The following is a 23,597-nucleotide window of genomic DNA, read 5'->3' as shown; positions in this document are numbered from 1 at the left end:
GTAGTGACTAGCATTTCCTGAAATAGTGCTTTGGACTCTGAGTAGTCCCGACCCGAGCAGTATTTCCTCCGAAGATCTCCGGCCTCCTCACACTGTGTGCTCCCTGGGCCTGTACTTTGTAATCCTGCTTGAGGTCTCCTCATGATCCCTGGTCCGTTGGCCTCTGGGTCCTGGTGAGGGTCATCACTTGATTTCGTGGGCTTACCTGGTTGCTACAGACTCTCCACTGCTTGGGGAGTCCCCTGGACCTTGCTGGTCCACACCGTAACCTGTTTCCTCTTTCCACCTGGGTTGCCTTGCCAAGACTTGTTTGGGGTTCCATCTGGACATCGACCCTTCAGCACTCAACATCCTTCATGGGACAGCTCACATCCGAACTTTGGTCATCCTCGACATCCCGTGGTCCTCGTGGCTGAAGAGTCAGGCAGCACCTATCTCACCTGAAGCACCCAACATCGGTGGGCATTGACCTACTGAGCCCCTGTTCACATGAAGTGACACTGTCCCTCACCTCAAATCCAGGCTTGGGTTCTTTCGGACACTTTCTACTTCTCCCATAGCATTGTACGGAGCCCGTATCCACGTTCACACACTGCACCCATCCTCCGTAGGGTCCTTAATCTTCTCTCCTGGGGTGATTCCTTGGGGTCCCAGTGATTCTATGTGCTCTAGACACTTTGTCTTTCTTTCTTTCTTTCTTTCATTTTCTTTTTCCTTCCCTCTTTTCTTTCCTTTTTTCTTCATCCTTTATAAAATTTAAAAAGTGCTAATTTTATACGGTACACATTTGTTTTACCCTGTTATTAACATTGGATTTAGGTTTGTATAATTCATGAATTATAATGTTTTAATCTTTTGTTTTTCATATATATTTCTTGTTGCCCTTTGTACTTCTTTTATCATCTCTTATCATAAATTCTGTACCTTGCTTTTTATATGTTTCAATAATGCTCTTTAAACACAAAGATGCTCCCTCTTCATCAAATCTACCCTCAGCTTCACCGAGAAGATTGATTCTCCAACATAGATCTGTAAGACTCCCACCTCCATATCCTGACTGAGGTGGAGTATCAAAGATTTGTAACGCTCTTACAAAGTGACAACCACTAACAATACAGGGTGCTGCGGTTCAGTCCCTCCAAGTTCTTTTACAGAGTTCATGGCAGTGGTTTTAATGTATCTCAGAAGGACAATGAATTTCATTTACCCTCATCTTGATGAGTGGCTCTATAAAGATATTTGCTGGCAGGGGCACATCAGTACTTCCTAATAGCCATATCTACCCTTCACTGCCAGGGTTTTGTGGTACTGAAAATTCTGGACCCTGCTGTTGTATGGTACCGAAGCTCTACACTCGTGTCAGAAAATATCATCGTACCATGTCGAATTTGATATCGGCAGACCGGTAATGATTGAGACGTTATACCTGTGCATTTGCGTCATGACCAAGTGACGAAATCACCTTTAAATCACAGTTTTCGTCTTAGACCCTCGGGTTCCATTTTGTGAGCGGCATCCATTTTGTGGTTGCCCTTACATAGTCAAAATGACCAAAGCCGAATCCCATCTGAAAGGACACGTACACCTTTGCTGACTCCTCTGTGACCTGGGCGAGCTGACTCCACTGCCTCAAGCCGAACCTGTTCGGGCAGTTCTCATCCCAATGGCCGAGCGAGATTAGCATCAAGGCACAACATGTCATAAACCGTTCATCGCATACAAGCTACGCTAATCTCACACACACCTGTCCCTGTTTCTTCTTTATGACTAGTTTTACAAGGAGGAGGTGCCCGATTTTATTGGGGGTTCATCGATATCTGATGGAAGTTCTGGGCCTTGCTGGGTAATCTATCACGAACTGGATAAACTAAAGTATGGGCTTGCCATCATGACTCTGCTTTTTCTTTGTATTGAAAATATGTATATGGTCGGACTGTAAAAGAAAGAATTCTTGCCTGAAGCTTATATTTGTGTATAAAAAGAGAAGGCTGGTTCTGTAAAAACGAGCATTGTACGGAGCCCGTATCCACGTTCACACACTGCACCCATCCTCCGTGGGGTCCTTAATCTTCTCTCCTGGGGTGATTCCTTGGGGTCCCAGTGATTCTATGTGCTCTAGACACTTTGTCTTTCTTTCTTTCTTTCTTTCATTTTCTTTTTCCTTCCCTCTTTTCTTTCCTTTTTTCTTCATCCTTTATAAAATTTAAAAAGTGCTAATTTTATACGGTACACATTTGTTTTACCCTGTTATTAACATTGGATTTAGGTTTGTATAATTCATGAATTATAATGTTTTAATCTTTTGTTTTTCATATATATTTCTTGTTGCCCTTTGTACTTCTTTTATCATCTCTTATCATAAATTCTGTACCTTGCTTTTTATATGTTTCAATAATGCTCTTTAAACACAAAGATGCTCCCTCTTCATCAAATCTACCCTCAGCTTCACCGAGAAGATTGATTCTCCAACATAGATCTGTAAGACTCCCACCTCCATATCCTGACTGAGGTGGAGTATCAAAGATTTGTAACGCTCTTACAAAGTGACAACCACTAACAATACAGGGTGCTGCGGTTCAGTCCCTCCAAGTTCTTTTACAGAGTTCATGGCAGTGGTTTTAATGTATCTCAGAAGGACAATGAATTTCATTTACCCTCATCTTGATGAGTGGCTCTATAAAGATATTTGCTGGCAGGGGCACATCAGTACTTCCTAATAGCCATATCTACCCTTCACTGCCAGGGTTTTGTGGTACTGAAAATTCTGGACCCTGCTGTTGTATGGTACCGAAGCTCTACACTCGTGTCAGAAAATATCATCGTACCATGTCGAATTTGATATCGGCAGACCGGTAATGATTGAGACGTTATACCTGTGCATTTGCGTCATGACCAAGTGACGAAATCACCTTTAAATCACAGTTTTCGTCTTAGACCCTCGGGTTCCATTTTGTGAGCGGCATCCATTTTGTGGTTGCCCTTACATAGTCAAAATGACCAAAGCCGAATCCCATCTGAAAGGACACGTACACCTTTGCTGACTCCTCTGTGACCTGGGCGAGCTGACTCCACTGCCTCAAGCCGAACCTGTTCGGGCAGTTCTCATCCCAATGGCCGAGCGAGATTAGCATCAAGGCACAACATGTCATAAACCGTTCATCGCATACAAGCTACGCTAATCTCACACACACCTGTCCCTGTTTCTTCTTTATGACTAGTTTTACAAGGAGGAGGTGCCCGATTTTATTGGGGGTTCATCGATATCTGATGGAAGTTCTGGGCCTTGCTGGGTAATCTATCACGAACTGGATAAACTAAAGTATGGGCTTGCCATCATGACTCTGCTTTTTCTTTGTATTGAAAATATGTATATGGTCAGACTGTAAAAGAAAGAATTCTTGCCTGAAGCTTATATTTGTGTATAAAAAGAGAAGGCTGGTTCTGTAAAAACGAGCATTGTACGGAGCCCGTATCCACGTTCACACACTGCACCCATCCTCCGTGGGGTCCTTAATCTTCTCTCCTGGGGTGATTCCTTGGGGTCCCAGTGATTCTATGTGCTCTAGACACTTTGTCTTTCTTTCTTTCTTTCTTTCATTTTCTTTTTCCTTCCCTCTTTTCTTTCCTTTTTTCTTCATCCTTTATAAAATTTAAAAAGTGCTAATTTTATACGGTACACATTTGTTTTACCCTGTTATTAACATTGGATTTAGGTTTGTATAATTCATGAATTATAATGTTTTAATCTTTTGTTTTTCATATATATTTCTTGTTGCCCTTTGTACTTCTTTTATCATCTCTTATCATAAATTCTGTACCTTGCTTTTTATATGTTTCAATAATGCTCTTTAAACACAAAGATGCTCCCTCTTCATCAAATCTACCCTCAGCTTCACCGAGAAGATTGATTCTCCAACATAGATCTGTAAGACTCCCACCTCCATATCCTGACTGAGGTGGAGTATCAAAGATTTGTAACGCTCTTACAAAGTGACAACCACTAACAATACAGGGTGCTGCGGTTCAGTCCCTCCAAGTTCTTTTACAGAGTTCATGGCAGTGGTTTTAATGTATCTCAGAAGGACAATGAATTTCATTTACCCTCATCTTGATGAGTGGCTCTATAAAGATATTTGCTGGCAGGGGCACATCAGTACTTCCTAATAGCCATATCTACCCTTTACTGCCAGGGTTTTGTGGTACTGAAAATTCTGGACCCTGCTGTTGTATGGTACCGAAGCTCTACACTCGTGTCAGAAAATATCATCGTACCATGTCGAATTTGGTATCGGCAGACCGGTAATGATTGAGACGTTATAACTGTGCATTTGCGTCATGACCAAGTGACGAAATCACCTTTAAATCACAGTTTTCGTCTTGGACCCTCGGGTTCCATTTTGTGAGCGGCATCCATTTTGTGGTTGCCCTTACATAGTCAAAATGACCAAAGCCGAATCCCATCTGAAAGGACACGTACACCTTTGCTGACTCCTCTGTGACCTGGGCGAGCTGACTCCACTGCCTCAAGCCGAACCTGTTCGGGCAGTTCTCATCCCAATGGCCGAGCGAGATTAGCATCAAGGCACAACATGTCATAAACCGTTCATCGCATACAAGCTACGCTAATCTCACACACACCTGTCCCTGTTTCTTCTTTATGACTAGTTTTACAAGGAGGAGGTGCCCGATTTTATTGGGGGTTCATCGATATCTGATGGAAGTTCTGGGCCTTGCTGGGTAATCTATCACGAACTGGATAAACTAAAGTATGGGCTTGCCATCATGACTCTGCTTTTTCTTTGTATTGAAAATATGTATATGGTCGGACTGTAAAAGAAAGAATTCTTGCCTGAAGCTTATATTTGTGTATAAAAAGAGAAGGCTGGTTCTGTAAAAACGAGCAGTCTCCTGAGAACATACAAGCACTCCACGCTGTTGTACTTCTAGGACACCTGTTACTGGTTGCAGCCAATAAACCCGATCCTTGACATCACCTAGAAGACTCTGTGTTTCTGTGGTCCAAAACAGGAAGAACTCAAGAGGTCTGCGGGTGTTCCCCTGGCACCGCCGGGTCCCTAAAAACCAGGTACCTCAGTTGGCGCCCAACTCGGGGCGGTATCAAGCGGTGTCGGTCCAAGCTAGATGTTCGTGAGGAGCTTCGTGTGAAAATTCCAGAGGACGGCCAGCCACTTCAGCGACCCCTGTATGTCGACGTGGTTCCGAAGGTCTTTGCTGCGAGGTTCCCCACGTCCCGACGGCTACGAAGGACTGCTGCCCTGACTATCGCCCTGTTTTGAACCCATCGATGCTTGGTAGAGCGAAATGATAGACAAATCTTCTAGTGACGTCATCGATCATCGATACTTCAGTTAAGTATAAGTGGAGCGTCTCCCAGTCCTTAGTTTGGTTCTTAGTTTTATATCCCTTGGGATAGCTTTGATTTGGTACTTGCAAGCGCCAAAGCCGAAGGACTCGTGTATTCACGAGAAATATCATAATCGATAATCCTTTCAAGTTTGAAGCTAGACTAGAGAGCGAAGATGCCTGGTCTTAGCAGACTTGGAAATTTGTTTTGTCGTGGTTTTAGAAGGGATTCCCGATTGGAGAACTCGTGTCCGGTTCCTCCGATTGGAACTCCAACATATGAGCTTTACGTGAAGCACGGCGTAGGCCCTATCACGTATAATGAAGTATGGATCAAATATACCAGGAAAGATGGTGTTTTAAAATGGCCACACTATGGTAGCTTTGACACAGAAATACTGGATAATTTAGAGGTGAAACTTTTTAAGAAGAAAGCCCGGCCGGCGATGTTTGACTCCTTTCGCCTATGGCGAAAAGAAGCCAAACAGAAAGAAATGAAATTAGCAAAGAAGAATAAACGAGGTATGTCAATGGTACAAGCTACCGTTGCATTTAGGGATAATGAGGAAGAGCAAGAGAGTGAACAAACGCTTAGAAGTAAGAAGTTAGCAGTAGATAAGTGCTACCCAGTCTTGCCACGTAAAGGACAAGAGTTGAAAGAAAAAGTCGATCAAGACCCTTTAATGTCTCATCTATTGAGTTTGCCACCCCCCTATGCACCAAATGCTACTGCACCCCCGCAACGCTTTGTTATACCACGCCCCGCAGCACGAACGCCCGTTCTTCCACAAACACCAGCTCCTCTTCAGCTGGTTTCTACTCCTCCGGCGCAGCCCTCTCAAGGGCCGCCACCTTTGCTACCTACTCCTTTTGATTTTTCTACCACTTTGCCTACTGCTCCGACTGTTTACCCTGGTGCACCTTCTGTGTCTGTCTCCACTTGTGCATCACCTCACCCTGTTTCTTCTCCTGTCCTTCCGTCAGCCACTCCTTCTGTTCGACAGAGAGTGACCGACACTGTTACTGGTCTTTTCTCACCTTTCTTTGGGTCGCCTAATACGACCCCTAGTACAGAACAAAGACAGTTGCGAAGTCAACTGCCCGACCGTCGAGAGAGAGAAATACTGGATCGCTTAGCGCGTAAATGGGTTCTCGACACTGCAAAGTATGATGTGCAGTCTGTCATGGAAGTCTTCCGACAGTGGGAAGCACCGAAACAGAGATACGTTTTTGAGCAGATGTGTATTTTCCTCTGGGAGGATTTGGAGGGAAACGATCTAGAAAGCCATCCACCCGAGTTGTGTCGCGTGCGGTTCAATTTTTCAGAAGGTATGTGAAATAATGTAGATGGGACACAGGAAAGGTACTCTTCAATCGTAGTTTATTGCAAGGTGAAGGGAGAGCCGTCCCAGCAGGCAGGTCGATGGCAAGGAAATAACTGCCCCAACTAGAACACTGTACAAGGAACATTCACGATGGCATAGAACAGTTCCAAGTTGCGCAATGCACATCACCACACCTCCCCTCTTTTGGAAAGAGAATCACCAAAACATCAATTACAGTGAAAGTAAAACACAGATCATGGGAAAGTAAATGAGGGATACCATAGGGTTGAACATAACTTCGCAGCTTGTTGGATTCAAGTGAAAAGTACAACAGGGTTAAACATAATCTCGCAATTTGCTAGGTCTGACAGACATTCTAGTACTTTTCCTAACCCCATCCCCCTCCGAAACATTTTTAAAGTTGACATTACTTGAAAAACCAGAGGGATCTTTTGCGATTTGGGAAGTACACCACCAATTGCCATTGGTCAATCTGACCGCATTCTTGCGAGTATCCACTACTTGCTGAGAATCTAAAAACTTTGAAAGACCTTTCCTAACTAAAACAGGATTTTTAACTTTAACCCAATCTCCAATCTGAATGTTGTGAGACATTTTCTTTCCAGGTTTAACCTGTTTAGAACACACATCAGAGGATTTTCTATGAGCAGCATCCCACATATTGCTCATGTCGCCACTTTGGTGAAAATTTCTTACCATCCAGAAGGGATATACTTGTGAACAAGCTTTCCTCCCTCTCATGAGTTCAAAAGGGGAATAATTGGTAGCAGAATGAGGGGAAGTGCGGTAGGACCATACAAGATCTTTAACTGCTTTAAATACACAACTTCTAGATTTGAAAGCAGACTGAACACACTCCACGATAACTCTATTAAATCTTTCAGTCTTGCCATTGCTTTGCGGATGATAAAGAGGAGTTCTGGTGTGTTTGATACCGCACGACCTCAAAAAGGAGTTCATTTCATGAGAGATGAATTGAACTCCGTTATCGGTTAATATTTCCTCTGGATAACCTTCTCTCAAAAAGATACTATTCAAGCAATCAATGACACTTTTGGAATTTGGTATACTGATTGGTTCAACTTCGACCCACCTTGACAAATGATCAATGAGAACCAAAAAATATTTGGAGTTGTTGGGAAGGACATGGAATGGTCCCAAGAAGTCCATTCCCAACTTCTGCCAAGCACGACCTGGAACAGAAACCTTAGATTCAACAAGACCTTCCAACACTAATACCTTGTCACTGGCACTACAACGTGGACATAGTCTGACCATCTCATCTATCTGAGAGTCCATTTTTGGCCACCAGAAATCCGACCTCACTTTTCTTTTAGTAATGGTAGCGCCGAGATGGCCAGAATGTGCTGCCAAAATAATTTTCTCTCTAAAACATGATGGAGGAACCAACTTGTCACCACGGACAATTACACTATTTTCCATTGAGAGCTCAGTGTTAATTTTCCAAAACATTTGGAGATCGGGAGAAAGACATTTCTCTTTCGGCCACCCCTTTTTGATAAGGGAGGAAACTTCTTTAAGGATTACATCATTACTTAGTGCTTTGATCCAATCATCCTCTAGAAAAGAAATGGGTTCCTGACAGACATTAGCAACAAAACATTCCTCTACCTCAGTCTCCCAATCTTGTTCATCACTGTCAGTTATGGGAAGCCTGGAAAGGCAGTCAGCTCTGCTGTTTCTTCCCCCAGGTATGTATTCCACGCTAAAGGAGAATTCAAGTAACTTCGTGGACAACCTTGCTAAACGAGCTGTCGTGCGTTTGACATTTTTTCCATTTAAGATATCAACCAAAGGTCGATGATCCGTTCTGAGAACAAAAGACCTGCCCCACAAATACGATTTAAATTTCTCCACACTCCATGTGCATGCTAGAAGTTCTTTTTCAATGACGGAATACTTCCGTTCCACAGGACGGAGGGTGCGGGAGGCAAAGCCAACTGTATACTCCTTCCCGCCAGAACATTGAGAAAGAACTGCACCCAAACCATACTCACATGCATCAACTGTGACAAAAGTTTGTCTTCCTTCAACAAATGCCTGTAAAGCTGGAGCTGAAAGTATATGATCTTTGATAATCTGGAAACCTTTTTTACATTCTTCTGACCACTCGAAAACAGCTCCTTTCTTTAGTAAAGACCTGAAACATTCAGTAGTTTTTGCAAAATCTTTCATGAATTTTGCATAAAACTCACACAAACCGAGGAAAGACAACAGTTGTTCCCTGTTTTGAGGAGCTGGTGCCTCAATAATACTCTTAACCAAACCAGGCCTAGGCTTGATGCCTTTTTCTGAAATGATATGTCCTAAATACTCTATTTCTTTTGCCTTGAAAATACATTTAGTTTTCTGCAGGGTTAAAGCTCTATTCTCGAGAACTTCGAAAACTTCATTAATTGCTTGATCGTGCTAACTCTCTGTTTTGGTAAAGATGAGAATGTCATCTTGAAAGACAACTACATTGGGATTATGGGCAAACATTTCCGACATGAGTCTTTGAAAAACTGCTGCGGCTGATGCCAGCCCAAAGGGGAGACGACAGAATTGGAAAACACCATCAGGAGTGACGAAAGCAGTGAGATGTCTAGATTGAGGGTGCAATTCTACCTGATGATAGGCAGCTTTGAGATCAAGTTTCGTAAACCACGAGGACGACCCCACTTTGGCAATAAGGTCTTCAATTCGTGGCAAAGGAAACCCATCAACCCAAATGGCTTCATTTAGGGTGCGTAAGTCAACACACATTCTCAAATCTCCTGACCTCTTCTTGGCTAAGACAATGGGGGAAAGCCATAGAGTAGATTCGACTTTTTCAATGATCCCTTGATCACACAGAGCCTTCAAATGTTTAGACAGATCGCTTCTGATGCTCAAAGGAACATTGCGTAATTTGTGTTTGGTAGGAACAACATTGTCCTTTACTCTGATGGTATGCTGAAAGTTAGTGATTTTTCCAAGACGGTTCTCAAAAATTTTACTAAACTTTTGTTCCCAAGTGTTGTGCGCATGAGTGCACAGTGTATTATTAGTAATCGCGGAAACAGGAGTGTCTTTAATCTGTTTGTCGATGAAAACTGGATTGGCTAATCCTGGCTTGATAGTTAGACCTATTTCAGCTTGGTGGATAAGACCAAGAACATTAATTCCTTTCTTGGCCACATATACCTTCCCCTTGATAGTTACTCCTAACACCTTGATGTCGGCCCAGAAAAATCCAAGTAAATTAATCCTACTGCCTTCAAAGGCCACAGTAAGGATATCTGGGGGTAATAAACTCTTGTTATGCCAAAATTTGGTGTATTTATCTTGTGAAATAATGGTTATGCGTGCACCAGTGTCGACTAGCAACTGAACGTGATCTTTTCCAATGATAACATCAACCTCGGGATCAGGGATGTCATGAGAAATACTTTTGTCATGGGAATCCATGACTACTACCACATATTCTTGATGCATGACATCTTCATGAGAAAGATCATCCTCATACGAAAAATTGTCACCATTTTCGCTCATACTTTCATCATTGATGACACATCGAACATTTCCTCTTGTGCCTCCTCTCCTGCCTCTCATGCATATCTTAGCAAAATGCCCCATTTTACCACACTGTCCACACTGTTGGTTGGCTGCAGGACAGTTCTTAAAGGAAGAGAAGTGAGAGGAAGAACCACATCTATAGCAGAACATTCTAGAGTCAGACTGTCTGAATCTACCACCTCTAGAAGAATAGGGTCTTCTGAAATTGCCACGCGGCATAAAAGGAGTTCTGGTTGCAGGAGAATTAGATATAGCACCAGAGATCGTGGTACTGGACATAGCACCAGAGATTGTGGTATTGGACAAGGCTGTTTCCAGCTGTTTGACATCATCCATAGAGGTTTCTATGCTTTTAGCTATATCTACCGCCTTATCTAATGAGGGGTCTTTACACGTTAGCAACTTCTTTTGAATTTCTTTACAATAGCATCGTGCAACAAGCTGATCTCTAATGAGCTGTGATGTGAAATTGTCAAATTCACAATTTGCAGCTAACATTTTTAAAGCAGTTATGAAGGTATCAATATTTTCATCACTCTTTTGTGTCCTTGTGAAAAACTTATACCTATGTACAACTAAGTTTTTTGTTTTAGTAAAATATTTCTCTAATTTCGCCTTAGCTATTTCAAACTCATCAGGATCTTGACCCTCAGGTGGATCATATGGAGGTAAATGGTCAAAAACATTTTGACCTTCGACCCCCAAATGGTAGTACATGAGGTTCTTTTTCCTCTCTGGTCTATATCTTTGACCATCAATGGCACCCAAGTAGGCCATGAACGATCTAACCCATAATTTCCATTCCAAGGGAGGATCACCAGGTACCTGCAAGAATGGAGCTGGTGGGGTGACACTTTGCATGGTTAAATGGATTAGTTACTGATGAGATGTAGATTAATTTTGATAGTTTGGATTGGCTTCAATAAAAGTTGTTTGAAAATTAGAACATGTTCTGGACCTTCAATAAAATAAAATATGTACTAGTCGTGAAAAATGTGAAATCCCCAGAATTTACTTCTACCCACAAAAATGTGAGCATATCACAGAAGTAATATGCCGCAAAAATTGTACACACTGTAATAATTGTGTGTGTATCACAGAAGCAATGAGTTGTGTTGAAGAAAGGAGAAAGAAAAAAAAATATTGTCCAATTCTGGTTTAGTTCCAGTTTCTGTCACTAGATGGCAGTATGAGATGGAAAATCCTGTCTTTCGCTTTGAATTCCGAGGCAGCGTGAGAATTTGTTCAAACAGACGAACTCTGCATTTCAAACGCTGTGAAATGCTTGACAAACACGTGTAGAAGCTGTGTGTGTCAGCGCAGCGTTACATGACAGGGTGAGCGATTTGATCTCGGAGTTTATTTATTTTGTTATAAGGCACAGATGTTCGATGTCCAGATGAGGTAAATCAATCACATGTGTAGCGCTGTGTAAAAAGAATGAGAGCTTGAAGCTTTTCATAACGTAATACAAGCAATGTCTTCGCGCTGGTTTCAGTCGGTATGTAAATTCAGTTGCTATGGTGATCTGAAACCATTGAATGTTTTCTAAACGTCTAAGCGTGTTTGTGATAGGTCGACCACACGCATCAGAAGGTGATGTAACTCATGTCAGGCTCAACCACGTCATCATAGTAGTGACTGCAGCCTGAGTGGAGGGTCCTGTGAGCTTCGTGAAACGCGGTGAGGAAAACAGCTCTTTTAGTGTTCCCAACGCGATGGAATTGCTGCTTGTTAAGTGTTTGTAAGAGCGAGGAAAATCTTCGGCAAGTCGTTTACTCAAGAAGGTTTTTTTGTGTAGGAAACAGATGGGTTTCCTCAGGTTTTCCCTTCGTTAGCTCTTTTTTTTTTTAAGTTGGACCCTGTAATCGTAGGTCTAAAAGTGGGTACGGCTCTCCCTGGTCAATCCCAGTTAAATAACTTTGTAAATGTACTCACAGTTTGATGTTGTCGATAAAGAAAAAAAAACGGCAAAAAAAAAATGAACAGTTCTAATCGTCGAGGGGTGGATCCCGTCCTCTGTCGCCAGTGAAATAATGTAGATGGGACACAGGAAAGGTACTCTTCAATCGTAGTTTATTGCAAGGTGAAGGGAGAGCCGTCCCAGCAGGCAGGTCGATGGCAAGGAAATAACTGCCCCAACTAGAACACTGTACAAGGAACATTCACGATGACATAGAACAGTTCCAAGTTGCGCAATGCACATCACCACAGTATGATTGTGGGTCCCAATGTCGAAAGAGCAATTGAGATATTGTTGTCGTATCGGAGTAGAGGGGCGACTTCTCAATATGAGGCACTTGGTAGGAAAAAGGTGCGACAGTACCCCATGAGAGAGGTTCCTCCAGTTTGGAGGGAAGGTGACGAAAATGCTAATCCAGCCATTCCGCCGCATTTTCAGCGTGTGTGGGTACATGTTCCCTGGCTCTTAAACAGACATTGCCTGATCCTCGCAAAAATCCTGCAGGGTATTATAAGGAATTGACACAGACTGCAAGCTCCTGCATCATGAATTTAGCTGATGTAGACATGTTGCTTGGGAATGTTGTTCCACAGCCTTTATGGGGAAAGATTCGTCATGCAGATCATGATCAAGAGTTAGGCGACACCTTGGTTAATATTACCGCAGCTGACTCTAGACAAGTTGGTGGCGTTAAACCTGAGCCTTTGGTAGCAGAACTTCCTGGTAGGATTATTGCATATATGAAGACTCTAATGCCCGAATTGCGTGTGAATCGGGACAAGTTGTCGGCATGCAAACAGAAGAAGGATGAGACTGTGTCTGACTTCTTTACGCGGTTCGAGGAGACTTTCGCCGATCATAGTGGTCAGGATATGTCCACGGAGGGTGGCCAGAGATTGTTTGTTGACAAGTTTCTACATAATTTACTTCCTGAATTATGTAATAAGTTGAAGGATTCTGAGAGTGCTTGGGCTGTTTTAACGTCAGCTCAGATCTTAGCTACAGCCCAGTACTATGAAAATAGACGAAAAGATGAGCTAGAGAAGGCAGATAAAAAGACTAAAGAATTGAAAACTAAAGTCCTTCTCCAGCAGGCTTATCCGCCTCGTACTGCTAGTCAGCACGATTATCAGCAACCCCAGCAGTATTCGAGGAACTCGCAAAGAAACGAGCCTTCTCAACAGCGTTTCCCGTATGGTCCGAATCAGTGTGCGTACTGCAAAGAACAGGGTAATTTCAAGAGTAATTGTCCAGTTTTGTTACAGCGCATGAATGGTGTTTCTGGTGCGAGAGGTCGAGGTGTTCAACAAGCTCCTAGAGGTAGGGGCCGTGGAAATTTCTCCCAGAACGCTCGTCCCTTTCCGCCTCAGAATTCTATGAACAGCTTTGACCAACAGAATATTGCGTCTTCTAGGACAGCTCAGTACTATGCTGATGACTACTATTCAGAGAATGAGAATGAGGGTAATGATTGCTAGGACAGCCATGGACAAAGAGAGGGAGTTGTTTCAGTTCCAGTAGATCAGAATGGACCTTACGTTGAGGTGATTACATCAGGTGTCTCAGAACCTTTTCTGTTGGATACTGGTGGTACAAAGAGTTCTATGATGCACTCGAAACTCCCTGGCGCACCTTTGTCTGGCGAAATGAATGTTTCTGTAGGTTTTTCTGGCGCTCCGGTTAGGAACCCGATTTCATGTCCTATGTCCCTGTCTGTTGGTCCTTGTGAATTCGAAGCACCCCTTATTCTAACAACAGGTTGTGGTGAAAACTTGTTGGGATTGGACCTGTTAAAAAGATTGTATGCGACTCTGTACTGCTCTCCTTCGGGAGTACAACTTGCCCTAGGTAAGAAAGTGAGTTCTCCAATGTACTTGTCAAGAGAAAAGATTCCAACAGAATTGTCTTCGATCCCAGCTACACTTTGGGCTACTGGATCCAATGATGTGGGTCTCTTGGAAATAGCGCCATATGTTATAACATTGAAAGCCAATGTTAGGTTGCCACGTATTCCCCAATACAAGATCTCTAGTAAAGGTGAAAAGGCATTGTTAGCTATCATCTACGATTTGATTGAGAAAGATGTGATTGAGGAGACAAGAGGCAACATCTGTAATAGTCCTGTTCTGCCGTTTTTGAAGCGTACTGATCCTTCCCAACTACCTGTCTATAGATTCGTGATTGATATTAGAGAAGTGAATAAGATTGTTGTACCACAGTTTCCAGTTGTTCCTGATATCACTGCCTTATTGACCATGGTTCCAGCGTCAGCCACCTGGTTCTCGGTGATTGACTTGAAGAACGCTTTCTTCAGCATCCCGATTGCCGAGGAGAGTAGAGATATTTTTGGCTTCAATTTAGGAGGCCGAAGCTTCCGCTTCAAACGCGCTCCTCAGGGCTACTGTGAGAGCCCATCGATATTCAGTCAAACTCTAAAAATACAGCTTGATACGATTGTTTTACCTGAAAGCGCTACACTCATTCAGTATGTTGATGACTTGCTTATTGTTGCAGATTCTGAGGAAATTTGTAAAGAAGCCACGTTGTCATTGTTGCGTCATTTGTGTGATCTGCATCACAAAGTGTCCCTGTCTAAATTACAATATTGTCGACAAGAAGTGACCTACTTAGGTCACATCTTATCGAAGGAGGGAAGGAAACTGACCCCAGAAAGAATTCAGGCAATAGCAAAATTAAGTGTGCCAAAAACACAGAGAGAAGCGCGTGCTTTCTTGGGTATTACATCGTACTGTAGAGAGTGGATTCCAAATTTTTCTTTACTGGCCAAACCATTGGTGGCATTAACATGTAAAGATACACCCAATCCTGTGCCTTGGTCTGTAGAATGTCAGAAAAGTTTTTCTGAATTACGCGCAGCATTGTGTTCGGCTCCTGTGTTGGGTAACCCCGACTACAGTAAGCCTTTTACATTATATGTCCACGAGATGGAAGGTTGTGCATTATCAGTCCTGACACAGCTTTTTGGGGACAAACAGCGTCCATGCGCGTACTTTTCGGCGACTCTAGATCCGGTGGCTAAGGCATTGCCAAGTTGCTTGAGGGCCACTGCGGCAGCAGCTGTCTGTATTCGACAGTCTGCTGGGCTGGTAATAAATAATACACTCATTGTCATGGTCCCACATGCAGTAGACATTTTGCTGAACAGAACCAGGACACAGCATTTAACTAGTTCTTGATTGTCAAGTTATGAGCTGACACTGCTAGCGAGTCACATACACATTAAAAGGTGTGACACACTAAACCCAGCCACGTTATTGCCCATTCCTGTAGAGACAGATGAGGTCGAACAACATGACTGCTGTTTTAGAACAGAAGAAGAGACAAAAGGAAGAGTAGATTTACAGAACACTCCTCTCCCTGAATGTAATGATACCTTATGGGTTGATGGTTCATGTTTCAAGTTGCCGAATGGTGATACAACTGCAGCATATGCTGTGACGACATTGCACACGATTGTTGAAGCTGCACGTATCCCACACAATTCTGCGCAAGCAGCAGAGTTGATTGCACTTACAAGAGCGTGTGTGTTGGCAAAAGGAAAGCGAGTGAATGTGTACACGGACAGCCAATACGCCTTTGGCGTGGCTCACAGTTTTGGGCGATTGTGGCGTGAACGTGGGTTCCTGACTTCGCACGGTACGAAGATCCAGCATGGTCAGTTAGTAAATGAGCTTCTCGAGTCACTGACCTTGCCACTACAAGTTGCGATTGTGAAATGCAGTGCACACAAAAAGGTGACAGATGATGTTGGTCATGGAAACGCGTTTGCGGATGAAGTCGCGAATGAAACTGCAAGGAATGTGATGAGTCGAATGTATGTTGCGGGTCCGGCGAGATGGGTTCCAGATAGAGGGATGTGTGAAGACACCATTGAAAGTGTGATATCGATTAAATCTGAGGCTACAGAGAGAGAGTTGAACATGTGGAGAGAAAGTACAGGCAGAATGGATGCGAATGGTTGTTGGATTTAATTGTCAGAGCATCAGAGATGGCTGTTACCAGATGCATATGTGCTTGCTGTGGTGACAATGGCTCATGGGATGGCTCACATCAGTGTGAAAGGAATCTGTAAGTTGTTGGCTCCAGTATGGCAGAATAGTGGAATTCCTAAATGTGCAGAGAATGTGGTCAAGAACTGTATGGTGTGTCTGAAGTACAACCCTGGTAAGGGAACTCCAACGCCAGCTGGTCATTTTGCGCCTCCAACGTATCCGTTTGAGGTTTTGCAGCTAGATTTCATCCACATGGAAAGGTGCAACAATCTGAAATACGTACTCGTTGTTGTTTGTGCCTTTTCCAGGTGGGTCGAAGCGTATGCCCTTAAGGACAATACTGCCTTGTCCACATCTAAAGCCCTTGTCAAAGAATTCTTCCCTAGATTTGGAATGCTTAGAATGGTCTGGAGTGATAATGGGAGTGAATTCGTGGGACGAGTGATGAAGAAAGTGTGTGAGGGGCTAGGCATACACCAGAAGCTCCAAGCTGCAAATCACCCCCAATCAGATGGACTAGTAGAGTGCTACAACAGCACGTTAAAGTTGAAACTGGCCAAGATTCAAGCAAGCACAGGTCTTAAATGGCCTGACGCTCTGCCCTTGGCACTCCTATCCACAAGAATGACTGCTCACTCTAGATTGGGAATTAGTCCCCATGAAATTGTGTTCGGCCGCCTGGCCAACATATGGGGAGTGCCAAGGCCCACCAGGTTCAGTGAGATAGAGCATCCTGTACTGCTTGACTATCTGTATGAATTGACGGCTAAATTGCGTGTTTTACACCAACAGGTCTATGACAATCTACCCCAGGCCTCTGAAGCTCCAGGATACCCTATCGATCCTGGAACATATGTCCTCGTGAAAAACTTCCAGCGAACAAGGAATGACCAGCCCCGATGGACCGGCCCTCACCTAGTTCTCCTATCCACCAGATCGTCAGTTCGAGTGGAAGGAAAGAAAAACTGGAACCACGGGACCCATTGCAAGACGGTCCCGTTACCTTTCCCTTATGACCGATGGGTCCAGGAGGGAATTTCTGACTCTGAGGCTTAGACTGTGCCTCGCTTCTTACCCTTCAGTGATGCACGTTTGAAAGAAACTACTTCTGAAAAAGAAAACGACAACATTTTACAAGAGACTGTGCCTCCGTCAATACGATTGGACACTACTGAGCCTGAACTCCTGTTTCTGGACCACACAGCACCTGGTCGAAACCGTTATAACTTGAGGCCAAGACCTATGACTATGGACAAATAAACATAATTTTTCTTTTTATTGTGCAGCTCTCTCATCCAGGAAACTTGCTCATTTTTTGATTTTCGAACCGCCATCCGGTTCTGCTGCTAAGGCCGCGGTTGTCACAGTCTTTGGAGTGCAGCTGGAGACGGTTAGGTCGACAGTTCTGGTTGGTCTAAGGGAGTTGCCCTAAACTGACAGAAGCACTCCTTAGCAGAATCAATCTCCCGCCGCGGGCAGCAACTTAGAGGATGGAGTTTCCCAAGATGAAGAGACCTGCCAGATCTCCAAACTTTGAAACGAGAGTATGCACTGTGATGGCGAAAACACGATTTTTAATAATCTGCATTTTCCTGTTGTGTAGCATAATGATGTTTTTGATTGGCTATGCTTTGTTCACCTTTCGAGTTCCATTTACACACACCACACAGCCCACACCTCCTCCTACTGTTTCCCCGCACTCTTTTCACCCTCTGCCTGAACACGAGTCTGCCAGAAGATTAGAATTCCTAAATAACTCATTCATCCAGCTCCTACACCAGCACCAGGTTGTAATGAACACAACAAATTGTTGGGTCTGTGGACTTATGCCACACACAACAGATAAGGGTATCCCTTATTTCGTCCTGCCGTTTAGCTACTGTGGTTCATTGTGTGCATTTCAAACGATGTTCCTGTTTGCCCTCGAACCATATTCCCCAGGAAGAAATTCGAGCAACAAGACATTACTGGCCGGAATCAGAAATATGAGTAGAGACATCGACACATATAGAACGATTCCAGGGATGAATTGACGCCTTATAGTAGATGGAATATCACGAAATATGGAATTTCCTTGAGTGAGAGCCAGCGAGCAAAGAAATCCTCCCCAATCTGGATAGTACCCCACCAAGGTCACCTATGCCTGCAGGGGAATGGCAAAAACCCCAGAGCTCAGCTAGGGAAGAGTGTCTGTACTGAGACTTACGTTCTCCCATCTCAGACCTCCCCTTCATTCTTAGCAGCTAAGGGTACCTCCTTCGCCTGCCATGATAGAGCATACACATGGTTGCCTCCTGACTTTTCGGGCGCATGTTTCATCTCGTTTCTGCTGCCACCCACCTACACGGCCGAGGCAGATTACCATCAGACAAAGACAGTTAGGGGTGTTGTGAGTCAAGACGACACTGCGGAACAGGAGTTTGGAGATTTCGCAAAAGGTTTTCTGCCGTTTTGGGGGCCCATGGTGAACAGCAGGAACATTCGCCAATTAACGAGGGTAGTTGAATCGGCTGTGATCGAAACGGCTGGTGCCCTTAGTAACTTGACTGCGGAGCTCCAGTCGGACCGCTTTATGACTCTTCAGAACAGGGTTGCCCTAGATGTAATACTTGCAGACCGTGGTGGGGTATGTAAAGTGATCCAATCCAGTTGCTGTATTTTCATCCCCGATAACGCCCGACAGTATACCAGGCCATCTGCAAACTGCATAAGGTCTCTGAATCGATTCACGTGGTCAAAGGAGACTGGTCCTTAACGGGGTGGTTCTGGAAACTGATATCTGCCTGGGGATGGAAAGCTCTGATATTCATCTGGATGGTCTTAGCCATTCTGTTTGTGTTTTTCTTGTGTGTACAGTGCGCTCCTGCAATATGTGGCCTCTGTGCTACATCATGTGTAAGGAAGCTTGTATCAAGAGATGAACTAAGTAACAGAATGATGCTACAGCAGCATCTCAATGACTTTATACACACAGACCTGGACTCAGACTAGCATGAGCATAGGTTATTGCCTATATAAGGGCAAAAGGAGGGGCTGTGGTACTGAAAATTCTGGACCCTGCTGTTGTATGGTACCGAAGCTCTACACTCGTGTCAGAAAATATCATCGTACCATGTCGAATTTGGTATCGGCAGACCGGTAATGATCGAGACGTTATACCTGTGCATTTGCGTCATGACCAAGTGACGAAATCACCTTTAAATCGCAGTTTTCGTCTTGGACCCTCTGGTTCCATTTTGTGAGCGGCATCCATTTTGTGGTTGCCCTTACATAGTCAAAATGACCAAAGCCGAATCCCATCTGAAAGGACACGTACACCTTTGCTGACTCCTCTGTGACCTGGGCGAGCTGGCTCCACTGCCTCAAGCCGAACCTGTTCGGGCAGTTCTCATCCCAATGGCCGAGCGAGATTAGCATCAAGGCACAACATGTCATAAACTGTTCATCGCATACAAGCTACGCTAATCTCACACACACCTGTCCCTGTTTCTTCTTTATGACTAGTTTTACAAGGAGGAGGTGCCCGATTTTATTGGGGGTTCATCGATATCTGATGGAAGTTCTGGGCCTTGCTGGGTAATATATCACGAACTGGACAAACTAAAGTATGGGCTTGCCATCATGACTCTGCTTTTTCTTTGTATTGAAAATATGTATATGGTCGGACTGTAAAAGAAAGAATTCTTGCCTGAAGCTTATATTTGTGTATAAAAAGTGAAGGCTGGTTCTGTAAAAACGAGCAGTCTCCTGAGAACATACAAGCGCTCCACGCTTTTGTACTTCTAGGACACCTGTTACTGGTTGCAGCCAATAAACCCGATCCTTGACATCACCTAGAAGACTCTGTGTTTCTGTGGTCCAAAACAGGCAGAACTCAAAAGCCTGCGGGTGTTCCCCTGGCACCGCCGGGTCCCTAAAAACCGGGTACCTCAGTTGGCGCCCAACTCGGGGCGGTATCAAGCGGTGTCGGTCCAAGCTAGATGTTCGTGAGGAGCTTCGTGTGAAAATTCCAGAGGACGGCCAGCCACTTCAGCGACCCCTGTATGTCGACGTGGTTCCGAAGGTCTTTGCTGCGAGGTTCCCCACGTCCCGACGGCTACGAAGGACTGCTGCCCTGACTATCGCCCTGTTTTGGACCCATCGATGCTTGGTAGAGCGAAATGATAGACGAATCTTCTAGTGACGTCATCGATACTTCAGTTAAGTATAAGTGGAGCGTCTCCCAGTCCTTAGTTTGGTTCTTAGTTTTATATCCTTTGGGATAGCTTTGATTTGGTACTTGCAAGCGCCAAAGCCGAACGACTCGTGTATTCACGAGAAATATCATAATCGATAATCCTTTGAAGTTTGAAGCTAGACTAGAGAGCGAAGATGCCTGGTCTTAGCAGACTTGGAAATTTGTTTTGTCTTGGTTTTAGTAGGGATTCCCGATTGGAGAACTCGTGTCCGGTTCCTCCGATTGGAACTCCAACATATGAGCTTTACGTGAAGCACGGCGTAGGCCCTATCACATATAATGAAGTATGGATCAAATATACCAGGAAAGATGGTGTTTTAAAATGGCCACAATATGGTAGCTTTGACACAGAAATACTGGATAATTTAGAGGTGAAACTTTTTAAGAAGAAAGCCCGGCCGGCGATGTTTGACTCCTTTCGCCTATGGCGAAAAGAAGCCAAACAGAAAGAAATGAAATTAGCAAAGAAGAATAAACGAGGTATGTCAATGGTACAAGCTACCGTTGCATTTAGGGATAATGAGGAAGAGCAAGAGAGTGAACAAATGCTTAGAAGTAAGAAGTTAGCGGTAGATAAGTGCTACCCAGTCTTGCCACGTAAAGGACAAGAGTTGAAAGAAAAAGTCGATCAAGACTCTTTAATGTCTCATCTATTGAGTTTGCCACCCCCCTAGGCACCAAATGCTACTGCACCCCCGCAACGCTTTGTTATACCACGCCCCGCAGCACGAACGCCCGGTCTTCCACAAACACCAGCTCCTCTTCAGCTGGTTTCTACTCCTCCGGCGCAGCCCTCTCAAGGGCCGCCACCTTTGCTACCTACTCCTTTTGATTTTTCTACCACTTTGCCTACTGCTCCGATTGTTTACCCTGGTGCACCTTCTGTGTCTGTCTCCACTTGTGCATCACCTCACCCTGTCTCTTCTCCTGTCCTTCCGTCAGCCACTCCTACTGTTCGACAGAGAGTGACCGACACTGTTACTGGTCTTTTCTCACCTTTCTTTGGGTCGCCTAATACGACCCCTAGTACAGAACGAAGACAGTTGCGAAGTCAACTGCCCGACCGTCGAGAGAGAGAAATACTGGATCGCTTAGTACGTAAATGGGTTCTCGACACTGCAAAGTATGATGTGCAGTCTGTCATGGAAGTCTTCCGACAGTGGGAAGCACCGAAACAGAGATACGTTTTTGAGCAGATGTGTATTTTCCTCTGGGAGGATTTGGAGGGAAACGATCTAGAAAGCCATCCACCCGAGTTGTGTTGCGTGCGGTTCAATTTTTCAGAAGGTATGATTGTGGGTCCCGATGTTGAAAGAGCAATTGAGATATTGTTGTCGTATCGGAGTAGAGGGGCTACTTCTCAATATGAGGCACCTGGTAGGAAAAAGGCGCGACAGTACCCCATGAGAGAGGTTCCTCCAGTTTGGGCGGAAGATGACGAAAACGCTAATCCAGCCATTCCTCCGCATTTTCAGCTTGTGTGGGTACATGTTCCCTGGCTCTTAAACAGACATTGCCTGATCCTCGCAAAAATCCTGCAGGGTATTATAAGGAATTGACACAGACTGCAAGCTCCTGCATAATGAATTTAGCTGATGTAGACATGTTGTTTGGGAATGTTGTTCCACAGCCTTTATGGGGAAAGATTCGTCATGCAGATCATGATCAAGAGTTAGGCAACACCTGGGTTAATATTACCGCAGCTGACTCTAGACAAGTTGGTGGTGCTAAACCTGAGCCTTTGGTAGCAGAACTTCCTGGTAGGATTATTGCATATATGAAGCTTCTAATTCCCGAATTGCGTGTGAATTGGGACAAGTTGTCGGCATGCAAACAGAAGAAGGATGAGACTGTGTCTGACTTCTTTACGCGGTTCGAGGAGACTTTCGCCGATCATAGTGGTCAGGATATGTCCACGGAGGGTGGCCAGAGATTGTTTGTTGACAAGTTTGTACATAATTTACTTCCTGAATTATATAATAAGTTGAAGGATTCTGAGAGTGCTTGGGCTGTTTCAACGTCAGCTCAGATCTTAGCTACAGCCCAGTACTATGAAAATAGACGAAAAGATGAGCTAGAGAAGGCAGATAAAAAGACTAAAGAATTGAAAACTAAAGTCCTTTTCCAGCAGGCTTATCCGCCTCGTACTGCTAGTCAGCACGATTATCAGCAACCCCAGCAGTATTCGAGGAACTCGCAAAGAAACGAGCCTTCTCAACAGCGTTTACCGTATGGTCCGAATCAGTGTGCGTACTGCAAAGAACAGAGTAATTTCAAGAGTAATTGTCCAGTTTTGTTACAGCGCATGAATGGTGTTTCTGGTGCGAGAGGTCGAGGTGTTCAACAAGCTCCTAGAGGTAGGGGCCGTGGAAATTTCTCCCAGAACGCTCGTCCCTTTCCGCCTCAGAATTCTATGAACAGCTTTGACCAACATAATAATGCGTCTTCCAGGACAGCTCAGTACTATGCTGATGACTACTATGCAGAGAATGAGAATGAGGGTAATGATTGCTAGGACAGCCATGGACAAAGAGAGGGAGTTGTTTCAGTTCCAGTAGATCAGAATGGACCTTACGTTGACGTGATTACATCAGGTGTCTCAGAACCTTTTCTGTTGGATACTGGTGCTACAAAGAGTTCTATGATGCACTCGAAACTCCCTGGCGCACCTTTGTCTGGCGAAATGAATGTTTCTGTAGGTTTTTCTGGCGCCCCGGTTAGGAACCCGATTTCATGTCCTATGTCCCTGTCTGTTGGTCCTTGTGAATTCGAAGCACCCCTTATTCTAACAACAGGTTGTGGTGAAAACTTGTTGGGATTGGACCTGTTAAAAGATTGTATGCGACTCTGTACTGCTCTCCTTCGGGAGTACAACTTACCCTAGGTAAGAAAGTGAGTTCTCCAATGTACTTGTCAAGAGAAAAGATTCCAACATAATTGTCTTCGATCCCAGCTACACTTTGGGCTACTGGATCCAATGATGTGGGTCTCTTGGAAATAGCGCCATATGTTATAACATTGAAAGCCAATGTTAGGTTGCCACGTATTCCCCAATACAAGATCTCTAGTGAAGGTGAAAAGGCATTGTTAGCTATCATCTACGATTTGATTGAGAA

At 44.2% G+C, this 23,597-nt stretch overlaps 1 protein-coding gene across 1 annotated transcript in view; it reads left to right on the top strand.

Annotated features, from left to right (window-relative positions):
* The window catches only part of LOC147709813 (NACHT, LRR and PYD domains-containing protein 3-like), a 453,703-nt gene that overhangs the window by 127,074 nt on the left and 303,032 nt on the right, over positions 1–23,597 (top strand). The gene's annotated exons all lie outside the window — the stretch shown is intronic.

This window comes from Lissotriton vulgaris, chromosome 6 (assembly GCF_964263255.1).
Source record: "Lissotriton vulgaris chromosome 6, aLisVul1.2, whole genome shotgun sequence".
Classification (NCBI taxonomy): Eukaryota; Metazoa; Chordata; class Amphibia; order Caudata; family Salamandridae; genus Lissotriton; species Lissotriton vulgaris.
Note: the sequence above shows the minus strand (reverse complement) of the source record. Positions and strands in the feature narration are given on the sequence as shown.